The sequence below is a fragment of the Pituophis catenifer genome, unplaced genomic scaffold (assembly GCF_029215685.1).
Source record: "Pituophis catenifer annectens isolate HBS135680 unplaced genomic scaffold, rPitCat1.0.hap2 SCAF_9, whole genome shotgun sequence".
Lineage (NCBI taxonomy): Eukaryota > Metazoa > Chordata > Lepidosauria > Squamata > Colubridae > Pituophis > Pituophis catenifer.
Genome location: NW_027256889.1, coordinates 17949593 through 17956973, shown reverse-complemented (window position 1 = coordinate 17956973; position 7381 = coordinate 17949593).

Below are 7381 nucleotides of genomic sequence, written 5' to 3'. Positions count from 1 at the left end.
TTTCCCTGCTCAGCAGTTGCCAGTTGCAAGCACTGGGTTTGCCTGCACAATCTTACTGCTTGTTCATTAACACTCTTACTTTGATGGAGTGCAAGAGGCATAGGCCAGGAAAGGGTTGCTTTGCTTCTTGGCACCCACGTTAGCTAAAGAGGGATCTGAGAGCAGTGGTGAAATCCAATTTTTTTTATTACCGGTTCTGTGGGCGTGGCTTGGTGGGCATGGCGTGGCGTGGTGGGTGTGGCAGGGGAAGGATACTGCAAAATCTCCATTCCTACCCCACTCCAGGGGAAGGATATTGCAAAATCCCCATTCCCTCCCCACTTCTGGGGGAAGGATATTGCAAAATCCCCATTCCCTCCCCAATCCTGGGGGAAGGATATTGCAAAATCCCCATTCCCACCCCACTCTGGGGCCAGCCAGAGGTGGTATTTGCCGGTTCTCTGAAGTGCTCAAAATTTCCGCTACCGGTCCTCCAGAACCTGTCAGAACCTGCTGGATTTCACCCCTGCCTGAGAGGTATCAGTGTTGGACTTAGTGGCTGTTGAATCAGTAGGATACTGAGCCCAGTGGGATCTGATCTGCCTGCATCTTGCAGCCCGGTTCTGAGGTCATATTAGCCTACATGTTGGCTGAGGAATTCTGGGAGTTGAAGTCCACACATCTTAAAGTTGGCAATATTGGTAAGCATTGTTTCCCTGCCTTATCTGCTACAGGTAGTCCTTCATTTATGACTGTATTAGCAATAGCACTTAGACTTATATACCGCTTTACATTGCTTACAGCCCTCTCTAAGCGGTTTAAAGAGTGAGCCTATTGCCCCCAACAATCTGGGTCCTCATTTTACAAACCTCGGAAGGATGGAAGGCTGAGACAACCTTGAGCCTGGTGAGATTCGAACTGCCAAATTGCAGGCAGGCGGCAGGCAGCCGAAGTAGTCTGGAGTACTGAACTCTAACCACTGTGCCACCGCAGAGCTTACCCATTACAGTTATAAATCTTGATGGTCATAAAACAGGTCACTCACGTAACCAATCCGATCTTACGACCCTTTTTTGTGGGCTGGGGAATTCTGGGAGTTGAGTCCACAGGCTTTAAAGTTGCTGAGGTTGGACAAACCTGGAGTAGCAGCTGGCTTGATTCATTTTGAAGAGTCATTTTGAAGTCTCCTCCTCCATATAGATAGTCCTCAACATATGACCACAATTGAGCCCAAAATTTATGTTGGTAAGTGAAACATTTGCTAAGTGAGTTTTGCTCCATTTTACGACTTTTCTTGCCACAGTTGTTAAGTGAATCACTGCAGTTGTTAAATCAGTAGCATGGTTGTTAAGTGAATCTGGTTTCCCCAATGACTTTGCTTGTCAGAAGGTCGCAAAAGGGAATCACATGACCCCGGGACACTGCAACCGTCATAAATATGAATCCGTTGCCAGGCATCTGAATTTTCATGTGACTATGGGGATGCTACAACGTAAGTATGAAAAGTATGAAAAATGGCTATAAGTCACTTTATTCGGTGCTGCTGTAACTTTGAACGGTCACTCAATGAACTGTTGTAAGTTGAGGCCAGGGGTGCTATTCAGCAGGTTCTGACAGGTTCTGGAGAACCTGTAGTGGAAATTTTGAGTAGTTCGGAGAACCAGCAAATACCACCTCTGGCTGGCCCCAGAGTGGGGTGGGAATGGAGATTTTGCAATATCCTTCCCCCAGGAGTGGGGAGGAAATGGAGATTTTGCAGTATCCTTCCCTTGGAGTGGGGTGGGAATGGAGATTTTGCAGTATCCTTCCCCTGGAGTGGGGTGAGAATGGAGATTTTGCAGTATCTTTCCCTTGAAGTGGGGTGGGAATGGAGATTTTGCAGTACCCTTCCCCTAGAGTGGGGAGGAAATGGGAATTTTGCAGTATCCTTCCCCTGCCATGCCCACCAAGCTACATACCTACTACGCCACACCCACAGAACCGGTAGCAAAAAAAAATTTGAATTCCACCACAGGTTGAGGCCTACCTGTATTCCTTCTTTGGCCAGTGGCTGGCAACAGCATTCCAGAAATGACTTTTTTAAAAAGTCAGCTTAGAAAAAGAGCTGATTGTGGAAAGGCTGTTTTTGGGCAGCACCTCTAGAAGGGCTGCTCTCGGGGGTGGGTGGGTGGGGGGAGTGAGGGTGTGTCTGTCTGCCCCTGGCTGGGTCCCGTCCTTAAAAGAGGATCGAACTGCTGTAGTACAGTTGGTTTCTGTGGGCTTGACCAGAGTTTTAAATTACAGTAGCCGCACTCCAAACCTGAGCCTCACCTTTAAACAAAGAAAAGCTTTGTTGGGGTAGAAAAGAGCTGCAAATCCGTCGTGCAGAAAAATAAACACTGCAATGGCAGCCTGACTAACACAAGGAGTCCTTGACTTGAAGAGTTTCAGGCTGCTCCTTGTTTGCTCTTATCCAGGGCACCAGCAGCAAGTTCCTACACCCAACCAGGTCATGTTGGAAGCTTAGATTTCTTCCCGACGGAAAGGAGTGAGAAGGTAAGCAGACACCCCTCGTCTTCCAGGCGCTGCTCTTGGGAATACAAGTAGTCCTCGACTTACAACAGTTCATTTAGTGACTGTTCAAAGTTACAACGGCACTGGGAAAAAAAGAGACCTATCGTATTTTTCAGAGTATAAGACGCACTGGAGTATAAGACGCACCTACCTTTTTTGGGTGAGGAAAAGAAGAGAAAGAAATCTCCCTCTGCCTCTGAGCAATTTTGCCTCCTTGCAGCAAACAGCCAACAGCCTGCTTTACTTTCAGTTTCGTTTTCAGCATAGCTTGATTAGCAAAGGAGAAAAAAAAACACCATGACCTGGATGATTGAGGATATCCACAGACAGTTGAATCCCTGCTCCTAGAGGACATTGTAGAAGGAGAAGGATATCAGTTTGGGGTAGGCAAAACCAGTGGTGAAATCCAATTTTTTACACTACCGGCTCTGTGGGTGTGGCTTGGTGGGTGTGGTGTGGCTTGGTGGGCATGGTAGGGGAAGGATACTGCAGAATCTCCATTCCCACCCCACTCCAGGGAAAGGATGCTGCAAAATTCTTGGGCCACAGTTATGTAATTCTTTTAATAATTTTAAATTTTGTATTGGTATGTGTTTTAGTTCTGGCTGTGCACCGCCCTGAGTCCACTAGGAGAAGGGCGGGATATAAATTGAATAAATAAATAAATAAATATCCCCATTCCTTCCCCATCCAGGGGAAGGATACTGCAAAATCCCCATTCCCTCCCTACTCCTGGGGGAAGGATATTGCAAAATCTCCATTCCCACCCCACTCTGGGGCCAGCCAGAGGTGGTATTTGCCGATTCTCCGAACTACTCAAAATTTCTGCTACCGGTTCTCCAGAACCTGCTGGATTTCACCCCTGGTCAAAACCCCAGGAGAATCGTGGTAGCCCCTTTTTCTGACTCATGGATTTTACTGAAGAGGCAAAAGCTTTTATGAGCTGCAGCTGCCTTTTTAATAAAATCTCTTAGTCGGAAAAAAGGCCGCCAAACGCCTCCTGATTTTTTGGCTCCCGCTTCTACACACCCACCTTTAATGAGTGTGCTGTCGTGCCAGCTGCCCTGGCCTTTAGCGATGGCACATGCCTCGTTTTCTGAAAAAATGATCAAAAGAATGATGATGCACTGCTCAGATGAAATGGAAGCTTTTTTGCCTTTGAGATTCCAACTTGGTCTCCTAAGAGAGACCTGGGTCGGCAACCTTAACACTCAAAGAGCCACAAAGGTCCTAACCGGAAGCCCCCATTCAATTCTGGAGCCGACCAGAAGTCTGGTTTCTCCACCATAAAGTCTCCTCCTACCACAGCGCCCTTTTTCCTCTGCCGACTGGAAGTCAGTTCCCCCATCATAGAGTCTCCTCCTAGCGCAGCATCCTTTTTCCCCTACCTGTCCTAACTGAAAGCCCTATCAATTGTGGAGCTGACCAGCAAAAGGGAGCCGCAGCAGAGGGATGAAAGAGCCACATGCGGCTCCAGAGCCGCAGGTTGCTGACCCCTGTCCTAGGACACCCCCAGAGTCCGGTCACGATTGTGGAAAAGATATGGAGCATATGGTATAATTTTTAACCTGCTGATGGGTTAAAATGTTTTTAAGGACTTGAGGAACAATTGAGTCCATTGCACTGAAGGAAAATGAATTTTATTTACATTTTAATGCAGGTTAACCAAATCCCTGTTAGGGAGTCCTCGATTTACAGCAGTTCATTTAGTGACCATTCAACGTTGCAATGCACTGAAAAAAGTGACACGACTATTGTTCACACTTGTGACCGTTGCAGCATTCCCATGATCATGTGATCAAAATCTGGATGCTTGACCACTGGTTCCTATTTATGACGGCTGCAGTGTTGTGGGGTCATGTGATAATCTTTTGTGACTTAAAGCTAAGTCAACAGGGAAGCCAGATTCACTTAACAACCAATGTGCTAATTTAAGAACTGCAATGATTCACTTAACAACAGTGGCAGAAAAGGTCCGCAGTTAAGCGAATCATGCAGTCATTAAGTAAATCCAGCTTCCCACACTGACTTTGCTTGTTGGAAGCCAGTTGGGAAGGTCGCCAATGGCAATTGCAGGACTCTGGGATGCTGCAACTTCCATAAATATATGATGGTTGCAGGTGCCTGAATTTAGATCAGGTGATCATGAGGATGCTGCAATGGTCCTATGTGCGAGGACCATGATAAGTCATATTTTTTCAGTAGTTGTAAATTTGAATGGTTGCTAAATGAATAGCTGTAAATCGAGGACTACCTGAATACAGATAGTCTTCGACTTACAATTCATTTAGTGACTGTTCAAAGCAGAGGTGGGTTTCAGCAGGTTCTGACCAGTTCTGGAGAACCGGTAGCGGAAATTTTGAGTAATTCAGAGAACCGGTAGGAAAAATTCTGACTGGCCCTGCCCCCATGTCTTCTCTGCCTCCCAAGTCCCAGCTGATCGGGAGGGAATGGGGATTTTGCAGTAACCTTCCCCTGGAGTAGGGTGGGAATGGAGATTTTGCAGTAACCTTCCTCCACCACACCCACAAGCCACGCCCACCAAGCCACACCCACAGAACCGGTAGTAAAAAAATTTGAAACCCACCACTGGTTCAAAGTTACAACAACTGTGAAAAAAATGACTTATGACCGTTTTGTGTACATTTTTCACAACACTTGCCTCCAGAAGTTGTGAATGGTCCAGCCCTGGAAGTTTTAAAGATGTTGGATAACCATTTGTCTGAAGTGGTGTAGGGTTTCCTGCCTAAGCAGGGGGTTGGACTAGAAGACCTCCAAGTCCCTTCCAACTGTTATTCTGTTCTAAAATAATCGTTGTCATGTGATCAAAATTCAGACGCTTAGCAACTGATTCATGTTTATGATGACTGCAGTGTCCCGGGGTCATGTGATCACCTTTTGCGACTTTCTGACAAGCGAAGTCAATGGGGAAACCCAGATCCCCTTAACAATTGCAGTGATTCCCTTAACAATGGTGGCAACGAAAGGTCGTTAAAATGGGGCAAAATTCGCTTAACCAATGTTTCACTTAGCAACAGAAATTTGTTGGGCTCCATTGTGGTCGTGCGTCGAGGACTACCTGTACACTATAGAACAGTGTTTCTGAACTTCGGCAACTTCAATAGCCTCCAATAGAATTCTGGGAATTTTTAATTCCTGGAGAATTCTGGGAGTGGAAGTCTTCCATTGAAGTCCGCATCTTCCAAGTAGCCAAAGTTGAGAAAACGCAGGTTTAGAGAAAAAGGAAGGGTTCCTAAATGCAGATCTCAGGAGTCAGATGAGAAAACCACAGTTTTAGGGTACTGATTGTTCTTCTCTCCTTCATGTCAGATGGTTTCAGATTAAACCTCCATAAAGGATTCTCAATGGAAAAATGAGGTTTAGCAAATACAATTTCTCCCCTTCTCTTAGTGTTCAAGAGGCGAAGGAAAATGCACCAACTTCAATTCTTATTTTATTTGCGCCAATTAGTAGCACAGGGGGTCTTTTATTTTAATGAACATAATCCAGAACCTGTTCATCAATTATCTCCATTGGGGGGGGGGCACACTCACCCAAATCCTTTTCTCTCCCATCCTTCCTTCCTTGTTAATAATTGTAGCTTTATTTTAATGTCAGTTTTAAAGCTGCAGAGTGTTGGTTTTGATAACAGCAGGCTGCCAATTGGCAGGGATGTGCCATGCAACTTTCCTACAAATCAGGTCAATTGTGTTGCCATGGTGAAAGGCTGTGATCTCATAAAGAATGGAATTATCAGATTATGAGCAGAACCGAGAGATTCCGATGAACAAAAGTGGAAATGGGAGGTGGCTGGGGGATCAGTCCGGGGATCCCATTATGAAGATCTGCAGGGAGAGAAAAATATCCCTCTGGCCTAATTCAGTATGATCTAGTGGTGAAAGCACCAGGCTAGAAACTGGGAGGCTGTGAGTTGTAGTTCTGCCTTAGCATGACTTAGCACAGCTGGGTGTCTTTAGGCCAGTCATTCTCTCTCAGCCAAACCCAACCTCAAAAGGTTGTTGTGAGACTCTAGAAAGAGTGCAGAGAAGAGCAACGAGGATGATTAGGGGACTGGAGACTAAAACATACGATGAACGGTTGCAGGAACTGGGCATGGCTAGTCTAGTGAAGAGAAGGACCAGGGGAGACATGATAGCAATCTTCCAATATTTGAGGGGCTGCCACAGAGAGGAGGAGGGGTCAAGCTATTTTCCAAGGCACCTGAAGGCCAGACAAGGAATAATGGATGGAAACTGATCAAGGAGAGATTCAACCTGGAAATAAGGAGAACTTTTCTGACAGTGAGAACAATCAACCCATGGGACAGAAGTTGCCTTCAGAAGTTGTAGTTGAAACACCAGCATGGTCAATTGCACAGGCAAAAAATTCACCATGTGGGCAGTGGTGAAATCTAAAATTTGTTACTACCGGTTCAGTGGGCGTGGTTTGGTGGTGGTGACGTAATGTGACTGGGTGGGTGTGGCCAACTTTTTTTTTTTTTTACTTTTAAAACCATTTTTTCTACAACCTCTTCCGCGAAGAGGTTGTAAAAAAATGCTATTGTTACCATGTTTCTTATTTTTTTTTTGAACCCTGAAATAAGCGCTTGGCCTTATTGCCATGCGCTCAAAAGCCCGATTGGGCTTATTATCAGGGGATGTCTTATTTTGGGGGAAAGAGGGTATATAAATCTAAGCGCTATTGCTATTGGAAGTTCTGTATCTGTCCTTCAAGATACAGAATAGGAACAGCATTGTTAGTCTTACCTACTCTGGAAAGACGCAGTTTAGATTTGGTTTATCACGGTTTGATTTTAATTCAGCAGGAGCTCTTGTTAACAGGATGTGTT